At 50.9% G+C, this 18,336-nt stretch overlaps 1 protein-coding gene across 4 annotated transcripts in view; it reads right to left on the reverse strand.

Annotated features, from left to right (window-relative positions):
* MAPT (microtubule associated protein tau) overlaps positions 1-18,336 on the reverse strand; it is a 1,071,056-nt gene that overhangs the window by 1,045,930 nt on the left and 6,790 nt on the right. The window contains exon 1 of one of the 4 annotated variants that reach the window (XM_085650277.1): positions 3,998-4,113. The exons of the other annotated variants lie outside the window; for them this stretch is intronic. The gene's annotated coding sequence lies outside the window, so the exon portion shown is untranslated. Of the gene's footprint in view, positions 1-3,997; positions 4,114-18,336 lie in introns of those variants that run through there. 4 annotated transcript variants of the gene reach the window in all.

Consider the following 18,336-nt stretch of genomic DNA (forward strand, 5'->3'; position numbering starts at 1 on the left):
GTGTGGCAGCCGGAAAAGGGCTGCAGCACAAGCTGCAATGGCTACATGCATTTGCATTGCAATAGGTGTCACAATTGCATGATTTTGATGTGTCGGCATTGTAAATGACAATGCCTTTTATGTATGTGTTTAAAAAAAACCTGCAATAATAAAAGGCATTGCCATTTACAATTACCAATCGGTCTTGTAAAAAGCTGTGATATCTTTGTCTCCAGTTCGTGCAATATAAAACTGAAACAACAACAAAATACCTGATTATTATGTTTTTACTTGGATTCTAACCCACACGTAGCCTTTTGGTAGAAATGGGTGAATAATAATGGGGGGGGGGGGAGAAACAGACAGACAGAGACAGAGACAGACAGAGTGAACCAAGGGTTGCTATTTCATGGTATTTTTTTGTCCAATGAGGGCGCCTACATCGAGATGCTCTCTTCAGTCCAGAAGCAACAATCAATTTTAACTTGAAGGATGACACAGGGTTCTGGATTGGTGATTTTTCATTTTTGCGTAAAAGGATTGACCTCATCTCCCTATAAATATGTTGTTAGCCCATTCGGATGGGACAAGAAGGGCTCATAGACGCGATGTTGCGCTCTTCGAAATTACTTTTGCAGGTTAGTGGGCTGGAATCGGGGACCCGGAATGAGGAGCTTGGAAGAAAAAAAATAAATCCAGCTAAAACCTAGGTGTAAGAAAAATATAATTGGCCAGTGCTCCTGGTTTAAAAACAGAACTGATGTATCGGGTGCACCAGCCAAAAAGAAGCAGCGATGGACTTCAGCCAATGGCAAGCAGCAGCTGTAATTTCAGTCCTAAAGAGTGATTACAGCAGTCTTGCAAACAAGCGCATGTGCGCTGATGCTCAACCCAAAAAGGATGTTTTCAAACATCCCTGAACCGTGCGGCAGGCACCATGCGGTGCCTGCTACATGGAGCAGGAATGTTTAGGGGCGTACCATACGTGTCCCCCAGGCCTCAGAGCAAAGGGCCGGGGAGGAAGGGGGCCCTGCTAGGGGCCCCCAAAGTCACTTTCCGCCTACCTTTTCATGGTGGGCAGAAAGCCATGAAAGGCCAGGCAGAAAGCGACATCGTAATCTCGACGGCGGAGCCAAGGATGGCTCCGCTGCCATTTTGGGATTACTATTCCACCAGCCGCCCCTTCGGGCTCAATGAGCTTGTCAGAAGCAGAGCAGAATTGCCCCGTGGGTTTCGCTCCGACTGCCAGTATCATAATACGCAGTCGGACGGAAACCTATGATGTCAGGAGGAAAGCCTCTGACAAGCTGTCGGATGGCTTACCCCCAACATCATTATAAGGGCCATAGTGATTTGCTGTTAACTTAGTCTTTATCAATATAGCATATCAATGCTCAATCAATTGTGTCCATAAATAAAATCCAACACCTTCCCTAGTGTCCGCACAGACTGGAGTTGGAAAAGTAGATTATACTATTCCAACATCCAGCGCCCCCTCTCCGCAAGTCGTTGCTCCGACTTGCGGAGTAATGGTATGCGGAATCACAACGCGATCGTTGTAACGACCGCACTGTGAATCCCTGCGGAGAAAAAGACTGCGGGACAAAGACATATATTCGTTTGAACCACATATCATGTAAGATTGGAGGCAGTATGGCAAGAGCAAGAACCTAAAATAACAAAAAAGCCTTACTAGTACTTGAGTAAAGTACCAAAAGTGGTACCAGAAACAGTTGACAAAAAAGTGGCAGGGTAAAATATGGGTGCTACTATTGAGATTAAAGTGCTGTGTCTGTGATGTATCGGAGAGTAAATGACCCTGGATAACTGGTGTCTTATACTTCCTGAGTCCTATAAAACGATTCAATGCAGTGTCTTAGTTAAAGTGGCTAATTCTGTTTAGTTATGTTCCAAATAAAGAGACTACCTTTTCTCTGAAATGTAGCTTACTTGTAGATACTTCAGGGTTGGATTTGAAAGGAGAATTTCAGTCAAGAAGAGATCATTAAGGTGCTTAGAGAGTGGCTATATGTATATCTTAAGGGGTTGACAAAGCAGGGGTTCTGGTGCGTGACAGAATAAATGACATAGAATTACCATTGGAAAACTATGTTGGACCCAGTTAACAAAGGCCAATGTTAAAAAATCTGACATTTACTCCACAAAGTTACTCCTAAATTTGAAACAGATTTGTATTTTTTAATGATTCAGAAAGAAAATCTACGACAATAATATATAACCAGGAGTACTTAAATACCTAAAATTCAGTTGTGGACCTTGCACAAGGCAGATAATTACACATGCATAAATGACAAACATTTGAGAAAGATAATAACACTTTTATGCAAAATGCCCTGCAAAAATAGCTCTCAATCTCACCCTTAACATTAAACTTGCAAATGTAACAAGTCCACCACAGTGGCTGGATTAACCACCCTATACATATGTAAAAATTAGCAGACCAAACAGTAAAACTTAACTAAAATCAATATACAGTGTAGAATTAGATCTATGATGTAAACAGATTTGTATAAAAAAAAACGGAGTAAAAAAAATACCTGTGGGCAAGATTACCTATTAAAACAAATCAAATTATACGTTCCGGAGTCTCAGAAACATCCAAAATGAGTGATCCTTTCACTGGAAGTCTAATTTGCGCCAACAGCCCTTACACGGGGCACATGTGACCCATAATTCATTGCACATGGACTACCACAATATGCACCAACCTTGGAAGGCAGTGTTTGTTTTAACCTGCGAGAACTTGACTGCTTCACACAGTAGTACTTTCACAGTTGGAAACTTCACCCATCTACCAATGGTTGATGATGGGTATTCATATCTTTACACCTACAGCTATCTGCAGACTGATTCGCACAGAGAGAAAACCAGAGCGTCCTATCCATATAAATCGACCAATTTTACCCTATACGTCAATATTTTCAGGTCAGTGAGTGGAACATATACGTTTAGATGTTATAAATGCAGGGTCTGTTTTAAATAGCAATGATCGATGATTAAAAGGGTAGTTCTGAACGTTACAGTAGATGGGATCCTATGTATACGACTATATCCTGAATTAACTCGAACAATGAGTCTGTTCTTGTGTCTTTCGAGAGACAAGCATGGTGGTGCCGGTTTAATTTCCTTAGGAAATATAGCACTATAGGCTTGTCTAAATTATTGTGTAACCGCGTGAATCTCTCGTAGTAAGGAGGAATAACATTTAATCAAAGCTGGAAACATGAACATCATCAGACAAAGGGATATCCGCGGCATTAAACGACAAATGCACGAGTCAGTGTAACTTGGGGCACGCCCACGGTTTGTTAATGGAAAGATCTATCGAAAAATGTTAAAACAGTCCTTTGTCGAGTAGATATGCAAGCAAATACGAATGACAGAATTGGGCTGCGATGGGTTACGGAGACGGCTACCGCCGAGTGCCCTGTGCCTGTCATTTATATTTACGCGCTCATATCGTAACATGACAAAGGATCATTTTATAAATGGGCGCACATGCGCAGAAACAACGACTTCACGATCACGTTGAAACTTCCAAAAAAAACCTTTAGGTTACTTTTCATTACAATTGTCATTTCTGTATTTCTATTCTGGTAAATATGTCCTGCATTGTGTAGCTACGTAGTGCTAAATATGGAATTTGGTGTAAAACGAGAAACAAATCCCTTCTCGCGCTGTCTCTCCTTCTCTGCCCTTCTATCCTCACTGTCCACACATTCTGCAGTGTCCAAAAGCCAACACCATGCTCGTCCCCGCCATTAACTAGTCCACACGGCAACAGAAATAGGTCAAAACGCCAATCCGTTTACTTAAATCCCTTCTATGTGCTGTAGATGTCCCCGCCTACCCAGCAAGGCAACATAATTAAATGTAGAACACATAACTGCACCTGCAGACAGGCAATACAGAGAATTGCCAGCGAAAAATTGGAGTGAGATTGGCATCTTGCATTGCTGCTTGGACCCGAATCTCAAACAAAAGACGCACTACCCACCTGGACTACCTTTTCGAATCCCGCAAGGTAAATCGAGAATGGTCATGGGGCTCCTTCTGTGCTACACGCCAAACAACATGGCCGTGGGCTGGAAAATCTGCTCCATCGGATTGTAGAAATGCGTATTTGGGGTGGCCAAAAAGTGGACGGCTATGGCTATCGAATGCCACACACATTGGGGGAAAGAGGGGGAGGCTCCTGGTAACCTCCTTGTGGGGAGGCGTTGCACTGATTGGGGGGGGGGGGGGCGTCTGCTATAGTACCCCCAGGGGCACCCCGCTTTCCCCCCTCCCCCAAATTAGGTTACCCAAAGAAGACACAAGAAACAGTTGTAAGTGGGTAACAAATGCTGCAGGATTTATTACATAATTCCAGGATATGTAATAGGTGGGTTATCTTACGGGCGATCCAAGGGCAGGCGGCCATCTACTTCACCTGCCCCGCCTGATGAGCCGGGCAGCACGGGAACGACCCGCAAGTGCTGCCCCCCAAGTGATTCTTTTTTCGATCACGTGCCGTTGGTAGTTCTACTCACGCCCCCCTTCTCGGGGCGGAGCGTCGCATAGCAAACCCCCGGTTGTTCAGGCCCACAACCGCCCGCAGGCCTAGCGGGGCGCCGACCGGCTTCCGGGACCTCTCTGGAGGCTCCTCGTTTTGGCTCAGGCACCACGTGGTGCCGCGCAGAGGTACCCTTTGTACCGGCCTGCTTCCAGATCGCCCTGTAACTCCGCCTGCAACGAAAAGGAAAACATGAAAACGTTCAGCAAAAAACCCCACCCCACCACACCTACGCCGGGTAAGCGGTAGGGAGGGTAAAAGGCGAGGTGGGCGACAAAGAGGTCGCCAGTGAGGGTGGGGGAAGGCTAAATAGCCTTCCCCTCACACCTGGGCCCGGAAGTGACGCGCATTGCGCGTCACTTCCGGCCCCCGACACGGAGGGGGGCAACAGTCATGATCCCTGCCCCCGCCCCCCCCGAAGGAGGAAGTGGGGAGGGGTGACCGGGGCCCCGGGGCCACTAAGGCGCCGACCGCCGAGTGGCCCCCTGCGGGGGCCGCGGTCAGCGGCATAGTACCCCCCGGGGCACCCCGCTTTCCCCCCTCCCCCAAATTAGGTTACCCAAAGAAGACACAAGAAACAGTTGTAAGTGGGTAACAAATGCTGCAGGATTTATTACATAATTCCAGGATATGTAATAGGTGGGTTATCTTACGGGCGATCCAAGGGCAGGCGGCCATCTACTTCACCTGCCCCGCCTGATGAGCCGGGCAGCACGGGAACGACCCGCAAGTGCTGCCCCCCAAGTGATTCTTTTTTCGATCACGTGCCGTTGGTAGTTCTACTCACGCCCCCCTTCTCGGGGCGGAGCGTCGCATAGCAAACCCCCGGTTGTTCAGGCCCACAACCGCCCGCAGGCCTAGCGGGGCGCCGACCGGCTTCCGGGACCTCTCTGGAGGCTCCTCGTTTTGGCTCGGGCACCACGTGGTGCCGCGCAGAGGTACCCTTTGTACCGGCCTGCTTCCAGATCGCCCTGTAACTCCGCCACAGCCCTGGAGGCGGCTAACCGTCGCAGCCAGGGCCCCCCACCAACCTAGCTCTTTACCTGCACCCTCTATTCACCAATGCTTCGCTTAAATCCAATAAAAACAGGTCCATGCCTATTTGGGAGAGGTGTACTCCATCCAAGTCGAAGTACCCCTTTACATTCCCCCGAATCATCTCATGGCGAATAAAGCCCAAACCCCTTTGGGATGTGAACTTACGCATTGCTCCATTAATGCGCCTCCTGGAGTGCTCTACCGCTTCTAAGGATTTAGCTCCCCGCCAAGACCTGCGGGGGATGATCTCCGACCACACGATCTCACACTCGCCCAGACGCTTGCAGATTTCCCCTAAGTCTCTTTTCATGGCTAATAACAGCAATCGTCTCCCTACGGTAACAAGGTCGTTTCCACCCAGGTGTATCACCAACAGGTGGGGCAAGGTGGACCCGTGTGCTCTTAGTCTCTGCTCAATCTTATTCCTGAGTTCGAACCATCTCATCCCCGGCACCCCCATCCATTCCACTTCAGTCTGGGGGAAGTGTCGCATCCAATTCCGGTGCGATGCCCATTGGGCCGCCCGGGCGACAAATGAATGCCCGATCACCCACACCACTCGTCCTAATAAAGAGGAGACATGGTGTACACACAAGTTATTTAATCAGAAAGGGTGATTTCAACGATACACACTATAAAATCACAAACACATTACTAAAAGCTGCCTCACGGGCGAACATATATCTTATAGCAATCAGATTCCCAACGCCCCAATTTCTTCACCTGAGCGGCCTCTAATCCCGCCAGGTGAGCGGCGGTGGCAGCGCCTATGCGGAAGGAGTGGCTGGAATAACTTCTGTCCGGCCGGGCGAGCCCCGCCTTGGCTAAGCTGGCCCCGATTACCTGCTCGAACTGGTATCTAGTTACGGGGGTACCATTTGAATGCAACAGAAGATAACCAGGGCCGGGCGGTCTGTACTCCAACAACGCCTTTACCCATTGTACTGGGCAGAACCTGGGGTCACCTAGGGGCTGAAGAACCACCCTGATCCCCCGCCCCGCCTGGTCAGTCTTGGACTTGCGTAAATGAATGGTCAGTGACCCGGAAATGGACACATCTGAAATTGCCAGCGCATCCCCTGAAAAGTCGACCTTGGACCTAGCCACTAACTCGCTGACTCTGAATGCCCCAAAAAATGCTAAGCAGAACGTGGCTGAAAACAGCGTGGCCTCGTAATGAGAGTAGGTGACTAGCTCGAGAGCCCCTAGCATGCCTTTCAGGATTTCGAAATCAATGGGGGCCAGATTATCAGGGGCCCTGGGCTCCTCCCTAGCCCAGCCCTTCAAGGCGGCCCGGATGGGATAGGAGTTAGTGGGATCCGCCCCGCCAGACAACTTGGTGTCGTGGCTTACGGCCGCCAAGTGGCAGCCTACCCATAAACGGCTTTTCCCCTGTCCCCTAGCCCACACCAGAAATGCTCGGACCTGGGACACCAACGCAGCCCCTGAAGTACCCAGCGCTACAGAAGTTGCTCTGAATGTTGCCATGTGGGCGCTGTAACGCTTTCTGGTACCTGGGGCCAGAGCTCTTTCACCCATCTCCTTCAGGCTCAGTCCCACTGCAGGATCCTCCATAGATGGTCCGGGAATGGGGTCATCTGCGCTCTCGCCCGCGGCCAGGCCTCCCTGAATCGGAGCCACTGAAAACGAGAAAGAGCGTCAGCTGCCACATTTTGAATACCCTCAATGTGCCTGGCTTTAAACTCGACATTGATGCGCAGGCATGCCCGGACCAACTCCCTTAGTAAGCACAGCACCAGCCGGCACCTAGCGGACTGGTTGTTAATTGCCTGAACAACCGCCATGTTGTCAGACCAAAATACCACCTTCCTATCTGACAACGCCGCCAGCCATAGGTGTAGTGCAACAACAATCGGGAAGAGCTCCAGAACAGTCACATTTTTGGTGATCCTATGCCTGCGCCAAACATTGGGCCATCCCTGCGCGCACCATTCCTCGCCCAAGATAGCCCCGAAACCTTCCCTGCCTGAGGCATCTGTGAAAAGACAAAGTTCCTGACTATCAATCCAGGGCTGCTTCCAAATAACCGTCCCATTAAAGCAGGCTAGGAATTCGCTCCATACCACCAGATCCTGCTTCAGACCTGTCCCCAGCTTGACCCAGTGATGTTTCTTTTTTATACCAGCGGTCGCCCTTGCTAACCTGCGTGCAAAGACCCTCCCCATGGGTATGACCTTTACCGCAAAATTCAGGGTCCCTAGCAGGCATTGGATTTCACCCAGAGTAGCCTTGTCCCTACCCAGTAGATCGCAGATCTCCTGACGCAAGGCCTGTACCGTATCCGCAGGGAGTCGGGACACGCCCTTTACCGTGTCCAACTCGATGCCCAAGAATACCAAAACCTGCGCCGGACCCTCGGTCTTACCAGGAGCTAAAGGTACGCCCAAGTGTCCTGCCAATTCCTTGAAACATTGCAGCGCCCGTGCACAATCTTGCGAGTCAGCTCCCCCGATGAACAGGAAATCATCCAGGTAGTGGGTCACTCCCTCAATGCCATACCTGTTTGTTAAGGCCCACTGTAGGAAGGAGCTGAACGCCTCAAAGTACGCACAAGACACCGAGCAACCCATGGGCATACACCTATCATAAAAGACCTGGTCCCCCCACTTGAAGCCCAGAAGGTGTTGGCTGTCCGGGTGTACTGGCAGGAGCCTGAAGGCCGATTCGATATCAGACTTGGCCAACCAGGCTCCCTTCCCTGCCCTCCTGATCATGTCGACTGCCAGGTCTAGGGAGCAGTAAGACACTGAGCATCTACCTTCGTCAAGCCAGGAATTCACGGAGTCCCCTTCAGGGTGTGATAGGTTATGAATAAGACGGAAAGCCCCTGGCTCCTTTTTTGGTACCACCCCCAGGGGAGAAATCACAAAGTGGGGCATAGGGGGTGAGGAAAAAGGGCCCGCCACCCTGCCCAAAGACACCTCCTTCGCTATTTTATCCCGCACTACCTCCGGGTGCTCCCTAGCCGATTTCTGATTCTCCGCATCCCTGCTCACTAAGGGGCCTTGATAAGGAATGCGGAAACCGTCTAAGAAGCCCTCAGAAATGAGGGACCCTTCCCTGCTAGTGTATCCGTGGAGGGCGCTGAGGAGGTTCTTTACGCTGATGGGAGAGGGCCCTTTCACATGGTTGTGTGGGGCAAGGGCATGCGCGCTAGCAGATGTGTTCGCGGGGGGCCAAAGCACGGGAGGGGGAACCCCCCCGGGGCTACTTGCTCGAGGAAGGCTTGTCGGGAGTGTCGCGCTTGGAGCATGCGGTGGCGGCATGGGGGGCCCCGCACACACTGCAATTGTGTGAGAAACGGCATGTTTTGTCCCAGGAGCAGAACCCTGCATTAAAGAGCCTGCAGGTCCCAGAAGACCGTGCCCGAAAGCCAGGCCTGCGACCCCCCCCCCACGACCGCCCCGAAAGGACTTCCTGTTCTGCCATTTCCTCTCCTGTTTATCCTCTTTCTCTTTGCTCTTTACACCGCTCTCTGTACCTGACTTCGTCGTAGACCTCTCAGTATGCTTGCCTGTGAGAAGTTGGCCTGGTATATGCTGTTCACTAGTTCTAGTGACCACCTTGTACCATGCCAAGCAACCCTTATGGTGTGGTTGTAAGTCAACCTTTTTGGACTAGCTGCCCTAGTGGTAGCGTAGGCTAAGCAGTCTTTGAGGCTAAACTCGTGATGCGTGTTAAGCCAGCTGTTTTACCAATAGTAACCCCCTTTTATACCAATGAAAGGACACCACACAGATATATATTCAAAATATATATGTATTTATTTATCAAAGTAACCCCTAGTCTCTTTATGAGCACAGGAGCACAAATCGTCAAACAAGATTATAACAGAATACACAGAAGTTGCACTTTATATGGATAGGCCCTGGTGGCCACTCGAACCATATACTAAAATAGTGGTATAAGTACCACGAACAGAAAAGGGAAAAGGCCTAGGGCCTCTAGAATCGCTGGGCCTACAAGGAGCTAACGTCAGTTAGTGACCAGGAGGTCCACGGGTGGCGTGTGCAGAGCAAATAGTCACACGCGTGCTCCCATAGGTTTCAATGGGTGCGTAAAAAGTACAAAGTTACTGCAAAAGGAATCTTCCGGATGACCTAGGAACTTAAGATTTGGAACACAGGCACTAGAGATGTATTACTACACATGGGCACCGGAGTACCAGCTTTACCTCACCCACAGGAAGCGGGTGCATAGGCCTCAAAGTGCGTCGGGTTTCTTCTATCTGTTCCGTTGAGCCTGGGACAAAGATGCTGCAGGCGGTCGGTCGGGAAGAGATGCAGTGGATCCAAGAGTGGATCGGAGATGTTGAAGACCTGTAAGCAGAGGGGACAGTGTTCACAGTCACTAGCCAGTGACCAGCGTGGCACCAGGTGGGTACCAGGCGATGTCGGGTGCAAACAGGTGATGAGGGGTAGCTTGTCTCCGCAGCCACGTGGTCCCTGAAGGTCGACGACGTCCAGGAGTCGGCTCACGAGCTGTCCCACGCAGGCTCTCGCTGTCGGCGGTGTCGGCGACTTGATCGAAGCAAACAAGCCTTGGCAAAAGCAATTGTAGGAGGATTCGGAAATCAGCTGTTGGTTCTGACCAGCAAGGTCAGAGGGATTGCTCCTTTGGAGGGGAGCAAGGGCCAGTCTGGAGCAACCAGACCAGCGGTGTTTGTCGTAGATTTCGTCGCCAAGATGGCCACTAGCCAGCGGGCCAGCAACCGGTTAGGCGCGTCGAGTGGCAAAATGCAGAAGGGCCCCACGCAGATCGTGGAGATGCTGGAGGGCTCACCTTTGGTGCAGATGCTGCTCGAGGGTTGGGCTTCTCAGGACCCAAAGCACAACTTGGAGGGAGCCTCGGTTGTTGCACTGGTCAGCTTGTCGTAGTCGTTTCAAGATGGCTGGCTCCACGTGTCTCGGTGCCTCCACGGGTCTCCTCTTTTCAGGGACTGTGGATCGGGCGGTGAGAGGTCTGGAGGTCCAGGTCTTGTCAGTCTCTGGGCTCGGGCTCCGGCGGGAGGCGGCGGCAAAGCAGACGGTGATTCGCTGGATGGTGCTTGCGTTAGCAAGGTGGTCACTCCCTGACCACAGGGGAGATTTTCTTCAGTCTTCTGTGCAGCAGAATGTCGAAGTTCCCGTCTTCTTCTTAGTTTCAAGTTGATTCCAGGATGTCTGAAGTCTTAGGACACAGCTCCTACCTTTATTCGGATTCTAGGGGCCGGACTACCTGCTAGGTCCCTCCCTATGGGTGGGACCAGGAAGGGGGGTGGTTACACCCCCAATCCTTTGTCCAGCTCGCCCCAGGCCCGGGACTGGTGTGCCCCAGGACCGGTTTGAACTGGCATATGCACCGAGGCTCCTTGTGAGCCACAGGCATGTCTGGTTTCTTTCAAGCCCTACCTGACCAATACACAAAATCCTGTCTGGGGTGGTGCATGCACCTCCCCTGGCAGGAAACCCTTTGTCCACACCTCCCAAGCTGGAAGGACTCCCAGCAGCAGGAGGGCAGACTTGTGTCTGTGGTGGCAGCATCCATTTTGTGGAGCTGAGGCTATGTCTGATTTTACCCGGGTTTCAGGTACTGTACATGTCGTGTCCCTCTAGAAGGGTGGAATGCTAGCCCCGTCGCCAGAATTGGCGAGGGGTTAGTATTCCAATTCGTATGACACCTTACTCGACATGTTTTGATAAAGCCAAACCAAAGATAGCATTTAACCGCGAGGTTCATAATGCACTTAAGAGTATATGGTATGACGATATCTGGAAACAGTAGAAGGAAGTTGTTCCGACCACTGCAGACAGGCTCAGCTCATGCCAGAGCACCATCTCACATGGAACCAAGCACTCTGCCCTCAGGATTGTTAAGGCCTGCTATAGGAGTGACTTATAGGTTACCAGGTGTCCCATTTAAGGTTAGGTATAGGTATACTACACCTAAGTAAGAGGTGATTACACCAACTTACCCCAGCTGAGTGATCAGCCAGTTGTGTCAGATTGTTAGGCCAAGCCTGGGGTGGCATAATACATGCTTCAGCCCCTGGCAGGCCTTGGATACACCAATGCCCTGGGTACCTAGTGTACACTGGTACAGGGGCTGACAGGGTGATCCAACCAATTGGGTATGTACCTAGGGTACATGGAGTCCATTTTACAGAGAGAGCAGATAGCCTGAGAGCCTGAATGGCAGGATCTCAGGCCAACTAAGTCGAAAAACCAGCTAGACACTAGGCAAAAAATTTGGGGGTAACCATAGTCAGATATCCACCTTCCTACACAACCCCCCCCCAAACGAAGGGAGATAAGGCTGACCTTGACCAGGTAAGCCTATATTGCCCAAGTGGCCATATAAGGAGGAACCAGCACTGGCATGGTTACCCCCTGTCTCATGGTCCACTAAGCAATCCCTCACCCTAAGGGTATCAGAGGGTCTCCACCATAGGGAATCTCTACCTGTGGTGTGTCTTGGCAAAGTAAAAGGCTGGTGTTGAGATGGAGTACTGAAGTGAGTGTCCTCAAAGTGAGGCCTCAGCTTCCTCCAATCATCCTCCACCATGGATGCCTTTCTTTCTTTAACTGAGTTGCACTGTGCTCTCAGGGTCAGCCTCTGGCTACCTAAAGCTGGAGGCTGGGTCCCTTTTGTGGGCTTACTGGAGGGACAGGTCAGGTTTGGGGCCCTAAGGTCCCATGTTTGCCTGTGCCCAACAGAATCCCCCTGGGGGAGGTCCCTAACTACCTGTAAAGGAGATCCCTCAGGAATGTTTTTACCCATCACCTGACTAGGGCTACTAGCCAGGCAATCCTCATTCTTTTGATGGGGGGGTTCTTGTGGACAGGGGCCCTCTGGGGGTCCACTGGCCTCCCTGACCTCTGCAGCCCTGGGCTGACTGAGGCAGGGTAGAGAGAGGCAGGCTACCTGCACCAGACTGGATCCCACCTTGGAAGGGGCCACTGACATCAGAGGCTCTGCCAGGCCAGGCCTGGCTACCTCTGGGGCAGTTCCTTCACAAGGGGTGAGGTCAGATCCCTGAGGAGGCTGACCTTTTCCTAATGTCTGGGGAGAGGGAGACTTTTCTTCCTCCCCACTACTCTCAGTTTGTGTGGAGTGATCCATTGTTTCAGGCTTCACTACACCTATGTCAGTCTGAGTATAGGCTGAGACCATTACAGCCTTGCCAACCTTTTCAGGGGGGCACTCAGTTTGTGTTTGAGCTGTGACTGTCACAGCTCTGCCAGTCCCTACAGGGAAGTCTGTCTGTGCCTGGGCTGTGGCTACCACTGCCCTTCCAACCTTTTCAGGGAGGAAATCTATTTGGACAGGGGCTGTGAATGGCACAACCCCCCTACCCTTTTGTGAAAGGCCTACCATTTTAGAATGGGTGTCTTGTTCAACTCCAGCCCAAGCTGAGAGTTCTAAGTCATTCCCCAGTAAGCAGTCTACAGGCAAGGTTGGGGACACTGCTACCCTTTTAGGGCCAGTGACCCCTCCCCAGCTGAGACATACCTCTGCCATGGGATGACTGTTCTGTTTGCCATCAATGTTAGTCACCTGGTAGGAGAAACCGGGCAAAAGCTGCTCAGAGGGAACTAGCCAATGGGCCACCATTGTGATGCTAGCCCCAGTGTCTCTGTAGGCCTCAGCTTTTGTACCATTGATGTAGGGCTTCTGTCTGTACCTACCCAAAGTGTTGGGACAGGCAGTGAAGTTGGCAAACCCCATGCCACCATCACAGACAAGAGTGGTTGCTGTAGGGGAAGTGGCTAAGCCAGGGTCCCCCTGTGTTCCCCAAGTAAACCCACCCAGATTTCTGGGGGCACTCCCACCACCTGGGGGATTACTGTTGACAGTAATAGGTGGTGTGACAGGAGTAATTGGAGGAACAGTTTTGTTTTTAGCCCTTGGGCAACCGCTGTCAGTTTTCCAATGCCCAGGAGTTTTACACTCATGGCAGTAGGGCTTTTTAGCTGTGGTAGAGGAGGGAGCTTGGGACCCACCACCCTGTGTGGAGTTTTGGGGCCCTGAGGAAGGTTTCTCTTTTTCTTTATCCCCACCCTTCTCTTGAGGCTTGGTGGTATCTTTCTTTTGGTCACCACCCTGGTTTTTAGGCCTGATCCTGGTCCTGACCCATTTATCTGCCCTCTTTCCCAATTCTTGGGGAGAGGTCAAATCTGAGTCTACCAGGTGTTGATGGAGAAGCTGGTTTTGACAATTACTTAAAATCTGCTCTCTCATCATCAAATTGTACAATCCTGTATAATCAGACACCTTACTTCCCAGCAACCAACCCTCCAAAGCCTTAGTGGCACATTCCACATATTCAGACCAGTCCTGAGTCTGTGTCTTCTGGGTGTCTCTGAACATTAACCTGTACTGTTCAGTGGTTAAGCCTAACCCATCAACTAGGACACTCTTCAGGACTCTGTAATTTCTGACATCCTCTTCTCTAACAGTGAGGAGTCTATCTCTGCCTCTCCCCTCAAAGGAGAGCCATAAGATTGCTGCCCACTGGTCTTCAGGAACCTGCTGCACTTTGCAGGCTCTCTCAAGAGCAGTCATCCATTTGTGGATGTCATCCCCACTTTTGTAGGGGGGCACAATCTTGGACAGGTTCCTATTGTCAAAGACCCTATCTTTGTCCCTAGGGACATTGCTGCCACCAGTGGGTATAGACCCACTCTCTCTATGCTGCCTAGCCTTGCTCAGTTTTTCTTCCATCAGGGCTACTTCTAGCTCCTGCTTCCTGATCCTCAGCTGGGCTTCCTGCATTCTGGCCTCATGTTCCCTCCTCTGAGGGGTGGTCAGTCTCCTTCTGGAGTGACCTTGAGAGCCTCTAGAGCCATGGGAAGCATTGGAGTCACCTGAGCGATTCCTTTGCCTTCCAAGCCCTGTGTTAAGTCCACTGGGGAGATCCAATGGGGTGAACCCACTGTCAGTCCCCAATAGCCTTAGTTTAGCTGGGCCAAGTATAATACTTGGCACTGGGCTAGTTCTCCCTTCATCCTCACTACTGTCAGTATCCTTTTCACTCTCATCCTCTGTGGTAGGCATCCCATCTAAGGGGTGACTATTGGAACTGGGTACCTCTGTAGTATCTTCAGAAGGGGGGCCTCCTGTTCCTGACCCTAAGGGGGCTAACTGGGAAGCTTTCTTGAGTGCTCTCTGATTCTCATCATTCTGTAAGAGCTCTCTGAGCTTAGCAGAGTTTGGGTTCTTGGGCTGTTTAAGGCCTCTAAGAGTTGCCAAATGCCTGAGCTCATTCTGATTAAGGGTAGCAAAGCTGGATGGTGCCCTCTGGGGGTCACTCTCAACAGAGATGGGTACAGTGGACCCCTCTGCCCCGGCCATTGCTCTTAAGTGTGGGTGGATGTGTTGCAACCTACCTACACTTGGGTTTACCTACTAAACCTATCTAGTAGTTGTAGTCAGGGTGTGCTACTCCCTTTGCTCTACAACAACTAAGTTCAGTAGAACTTAAGTATATCTAATCTTGTTTTATATGTACCTACAGGTACCTATGTGATCTTTCAATTGGTAACCAAGAGATTACAATGGTAAAACACAGCAAGCTCAAATCCAACCGCTGCTCACCAATGTGAGAAGTTGGCCTGGTATATGCTGTTCACTAGTTCTAGTGACCACCTTGTACCATGCCAAGCAACCCTTATGGTGTGGTTGTAAGTCAACCTTTTTGGACTAGCTGCCCTAGTGGTAGCGTAGGCTAAGCAGTCTTTGAGGCTAAACTCGTGATGCGTGTTAAGCCAGCTGTTTTACCAATAGTAACCCCCTTTTATACCAATGAAAGGACACCACACAGATATATATTCAAAATATATATGTATTTATTTATCAAAGTAACCCCTAGTCTCTTTATGAGCACAGGAGCACAAATCGTCAAACAAGATTATAACAGAATACACAGAAGTTGCACTTTATATGGATAGGCCCTGGTGGCCACTCGAACCATATACTAAAATAGTGGTATAAGTACCACGAACAGAAAAGGGAAAAGGCCTAGGGCCTCTAGAATCGCTGGGCCTACAAGGAGCTAACGTCAGTTAGTGACCAGGAGGTCCACGGGTGGCGTGTGCAGAGCAAATAGTCACACGCGTGCTCCCATAGGTTTCAATGGGTGCGTAAAAAGTACAAAGTTACTGCAAAAGGAATCTTCCGGATGACCTAGGAACTTAAGATTTGGAACACAGGCACTAGAGATGTATTACTACACATGGGCACCGGAGTACCAGCTTTACCTCACCCACAGGAAGCGGGTGCATAGGCCTCAAAGTGCGTCGGGTTTCTTCTATCTGTTCCGTTGAGCCTGGGACAAAGATGCTGCAGGCGGTCGGTCGGGAAGAGATGCAGTGGATCCAAGAGTGGATCGGAGATGTTGAAGACCTGTAAGCAGAGGGGACAGTGTTCACAGTCACTAGCCAGTGACCAGCGTGGCACCAGGTGGGTACCAGGCGATGTCGGGTGCAAACAGGTGATGAGGGGTAGCTTGTCTCCGCAGCCACGTGGTCCCTGAAGGTCGACGACGTCCAGGAGTCGGCTCACGAGCTGTCCCACGCAGGCTCTCGCTGTCGGCGGTGTCGGCGACTTGATCGAAGCAAACAAGCCTTGGCAAAAGCAATTGTAGGAGGATTCGGAAATCAGCTGTTGGTTCTGACCAGCAAGGTCAGAGGGATTGCTCCTTTGGAGGGGAGCAAGGGCCAGTCTGGAGCAACCAGACCAGCGGTGTTTGTCGTAGATTTCGTCGCCAAGATGGCCACTAGCCAGCGGGCCAGCAACCGGTTAGGCGCGTCGAGTGGCAAAATGCAGAAGGGCCCCACGCAGATCGTGGAGATGCTGGAGGGCTCACCTTTGGTGCAGATGCTGCTCGAGGGTTGGGCTTCTCAGGACCCAAAGCACAACTTGGAGGGAGCCTCGGTTGTTGCACTGGTCAGCTTGTCGTAGTCGTTTCAAGATGGCTGGCTCCACGTGTCTCGGTGCCTCCACGGGTCTCCTCTTTTCAGGGACTGTGGATCGGGCGGTGAGAGGTCTGGAGGTCCAGGTCTTGTCAGTCTCTGGGCTCGGGCTCCGGCGGGAGGCGGCGGCAAAGCAGACGGTGATTCGCTGGATGGTGCTTGCGTTAGCAAGGTGGTCACTCCCTGACCACAGGGGAGATTTTCTTCAGTCTTCTGTGCAGCAGAATGTCGAAGTTCCCGTCTTCTTCTTAGTTTCAAGTTGATTCCAGGATGTCTGAAGTCTTAGGACACAGCTCCTACCTTTATTCGGATTCTAGGGGCCGGACTACCTGCTAGGTCCCTCCCTATGGGTGGGACCAGGAAGGGGGGTGGTTACACCCCCAATCCTTTGTCCAGCTCGCCCCAGGCCCGGGACTGGTGTGCCCCAGGACCGGTTTGAACTGGCATATGCACCGAGGCTCCTTGTGAGCCACAGGCATGTCTGGTTTCTTTCAAGCCCTACCTGACCAATACACAAAATCCTGTCTGGGGTGGTGCATGCACCTCCCCTGGCAGGAAACCCTTTGTCCACACCTCCCAAGCTGGAAGGACTCCCAGCAGCAGGAGGGCAGACTTGTGTCTGTGGTGGCAGCATCCATTTTGTGGAGCTGAGGCTATGTCTGATTTTACCCGGGTTTCAGGTACTGTACATGTCGTGTCCCTCTAGAAGGGTGGAATGCTAGCCCCGTCGCCAGAATTGGCGAGGGGTTAGTATTCCAATTCGTATGACACCTTACTCGACATGTTTTGATAAAGCCAAACCAAAGATAGCATTTAACCGCGAGGTTCATAATGCACTTAAGAGTATATGGTATGACGATATCTGGAAACAGTAGAAGGAAGTTGTTCCGACCACTGCAGACAGGCTCAGCTCATGCCAGAGCACCATCTCACATGGAACCAAGCACTCTGCCCTCAGGATTGTTAAGGCCTGCTATAGGAGTGACTTATAGGTTACCAGGTGTCCCATTTAAGGTTAGGTATAGGTATACTACACCTAAGTAAGAGGTGATTACACCAACTTACCCCAGCTGAGTGATCAGCCAGTTGTGTCAGATTGTTAGGCCAAGCCTGGGGTGGCATAATACATGCTTCAGCCCCTGGCAGGCCTTGGATACACCAATGCCCTGGGTACCTAGTGTACACTGGTACAGGGGCTGACAGGGTGATCCAACCAATTGGGTATGTACCTAGGGTACATGGAGTCCATTTTACAGAGAGAGCAGATAGCCTGAGAGCCTGAATGGCAGGATCTCAGGCCAACTAAGTCGAAAAACCAGCTAGACACTAGGCAAAAAATTTGGGGGTAACCATAGTCAGATATCCACCTTCCTACATTGCCCATGTGTTTTACCCATAAACGGACCTCCAACTGGTCCCACTCAAGATCTGGGCAGATTGCTCTCTGTCTACGGAAGTCACAGTCGTAGTGGTACCATCCCATGCCCCCACCCTTAGCAGCCTCTTCTGTAATCACGCTTGCATAGTGGAAGAGACCTGGCCCTTCATCTGGGAATTTCTCCACTATTACTGCCGCAAAAATGGCAAAGGCCTGACCCCAAGTCACAATATTTTTGGTGGGATATAAATGATACCGCACCCTCTTGTCCTCTTCCTTGTTGCCCATCCTCCTGGTATCTACCCCCTCCGCCCCATGCATGAGAAGGGTGAAGATATCGATAAATTCCCTGCGCCAAATCCCTTCTTTGGCCACTAAAGGGACCATCCAAG

This window comes from Triturus cristatus, chromosome 1_1, assembly GCF_964204655.1.
Source record: "Triturus cristatus chromosome 1_1, aTriCri1.1, whole genome shotgun sequence".
NCBI lineage: Eukaryota > Metazoa > Chordata > Amphibia > Caudata > Salamandridae > Triturus > Triturus cristatus.